Source organism: Penaeus vannamei, chromosome 35, assembly GCF_042767895.1.
Source record: "Penaeus vannamei isolate JL-2024 chromosome 35, ASM4276789v1, whole genome shotgun sequence".
NCBI lineage: Eukaryota > Metazoa > Arthropoda > Malacostraca > Decapoda > Penaeidae > Penaeus > Penaeus vannamei.
In genome coordinates, this window is record NC_091583.1 from 2,634,736 (window position 1) to 2,637,616 (window position 2,881).

The following is a 2,881-nucleotide window of genomic DNA, read 5'->3' on the forward strand; positions in this document are numbered from 1 at the left end:
GAGATCTCGCGGCCTCACCTCCACCAACTTGTTCTCGTCCTCCGAGTCCAAGGAGAGGACGGACGACCTCCGCTCCGGGTCGCCCTTTTGCGCGCCGCCGCCCATGGCGCTGGTTCTCCTCCTTCGTCCTTCTCTTCCCTCTCTGCTTCCCTTCCCTTGTGCTCGAACGCTGGTGTCGGCGTCGCCTCGCTGCCTGTGGCGCCGACGGTGTAGAGTGAGGCTTCAAGCGCGAAGGCACACGCGGCGGCCGTCGTCCTCGTCAGGCCTGTCGCTGCATCCTCGACTTGGGGCGCGAGTGGGGCGACGGCGGCTGGCGTAGGGGCGGCGTCGCGGACGGTGGACGGCAGTCGGGAGATCGGGAGGAGGCCGGGTAAGTGGCGGAAGACGAAGGGAGCGACGGAAGAAGCGAGAGAAGCCCCGCGCGGAGGTCGGGAGTGACGCACCTGCCCGGTCCCGCCCGGAGTGACCTCACGGCGCCCCCGGCCAATCACGGCGCGCGCGGGCGGAAGGCAGCTCGCCATTGGCCGCTGCTTTCCGACACTTTGGGGGGAGATCGTCTAATGGCCGTTAATGTTATTAGATGTTCCTCCTGTTACGCTCTGGCAGGGCAATTAGATGGCGGTGACATACTCGACATAAAATCAATTTAGAAAGAGTGAGGAGGGAGGGAGGGAGGGAAGGGGAGAGAGAGAGAGAGAGAGAGAGAGAGAGAGAGAGAGAGAGAGAGAGAGAGAGAGAGAGAGAGAGAGAGAGAGAGAGAGAGAGAGAGAGAGAGAGAGAGAGAGAGAGAAGAGAGAGAGAGAGAGAGAGAGAGAGAGAGAGAGAGAGAGAGAGAGAGAGAGAGAGAGAGAGAGAGAGAGAGAGAGAGAGAGAGAGAGAGAGAGATTGAAGTTCATGACCAGCATGCTGATGCAACAAAATAACTCCATTTACCAAGTTATTAGAGAAAAGAGATTTTCTTTAATTTATTCCGAATGCTTACAGAGAAACTAAAGAACCTATCACATGCAGGGAAACTGCCGTGTACTTTCTCACATTGCACAAAATATTCTCTACAAATTTAATCGCTAATTACGTATGTAAACAAAGATGGTGAATTATGACCAACAACAAATCACTGTAACTGAATTATTTCTTACGTCCGTTCAAAATACGAGACGGAAGACCGCCCCTAAGAAGTTATTGTGGACTCGATCGCTCCCAGGAAGAGTGCATGCGAGTGAGATTTTGTTGGAAGAGCGTCCGTCGTGTCGGGACAAAATGTAAACAATGAAACAAATGAGCATCGGCGTTCTCTTCGTGGAACGCTCTTCGATAATAATCTATGTGAGTTCACATGCTTCAACTTGCTCTTGAACTCTTAACATTATTTTTTCAATTCTCTTATTACATTTTCTTTTCTATGCATTGCACTTTTGTAGTGCGTGCAGATAAATTGGTTTTCTGTATACATTAACGCCGACATGCGCAAATTTATCTTTCAAACACATGACAGACGCGTATAATGCACAAATACACAATTATTTGCTCATATGCGTAGGCTCCTGATCTACGGAATTACCTGAAAATACTACGTCACATGAATGATAAGAAAACAGAACAGAAGCCCGACACGAACAATTGAAAGACTAAAAAAAAACATAACCTAAACAAAAAATCTAATTTCAAAGTACAATCAAAATTCATAAAACTATCAAAATCCAAGAAAAAGAAATACTAAACAGCGATTTTCTTTCCTTTCACACGATGATGATAATAATGATAGAGAAAAAAGGATAATGATAATAATGATAACGATTATGGTAATAATGATAACAATAATAAAAACGATGATCATAACAACAGTAATGATAATGATGATAATATCAATACCAACTACAATAATAATAATAAATACTACTACTACTATTAATAACACCAATATTAACCGTTATAAATGATAATAATAGTCACCTTTTATAATATAAATCATAATATTGATCATGATTACCATAATAGTAATAATGATAAAAATAACAATAATGGTAATGATAACAATAATGGCAATAATAATGTTATTAGCAAAGATGATGATTATGATAATGGTATTTATAGTAAAGATAATAATGATAATAATAATAGTAATGATATTAAGAAACATTGATGATAATGATAATGATGGTAAAATTAATGACAATTATTTTATAAACGATTATAATAATAACAACAATAATTAAAGAATGCCAGTTACTAACGTTATCATTGCTCTTCTTATCATTATGACCATTATTATTTTTGTTATCGTTACCTTTCCCCTTATCTTTATTATTACCATAATAATAATGATAATAATAATAATAATAATAATAATGATAATAATGATAATGATAATAATAATGATAATAATAATAATGATAATAATGATTATTATTATTATTATCATTATTATTATTACTATCATTATCATTACTATCTTCAATATTACCGTTATGATTATTATCAACATTGTTATCATTAATGTATTGATTGCTATCGTCATTATCATTATTATCATTCTTGTTATTCATTATTATCATCATCATTATTATTATCATCATTATTCTTATTATCAACATTATTATCATTATTATTACTAATGTTGTTGTTATTGTTTTATAGTTGTTTTTACAATTATCATAAATATTAAACTTATGATCATAATCATTATCATTATTTATATTATCGACTTTACTTTCATGATCTTTATTACTGCCATTATCATTATCATTATTATTATTTTCATGATTATCATCATCATCATTATTATTATTATTATTATTATTATTATTATTATTATTATTATTATTATTATTATTATTGTCATTATTTTCACTATTATTATCATTATCATTATCATTATCAT

General features: G+C 36.7%; 1 pseudogene; it reads right to left on the reverse strand.

Moving 5' to 3' along the window:
* The window catches only part of LOC113806494 (uncharacterized), a 24,814-nt pseudogene extending 24,371 nt beyond the window's left edge, over positions 1-443 (reverse strand).
* Positions 444-2,881: the final 2,438 nt, after the last annotated feature.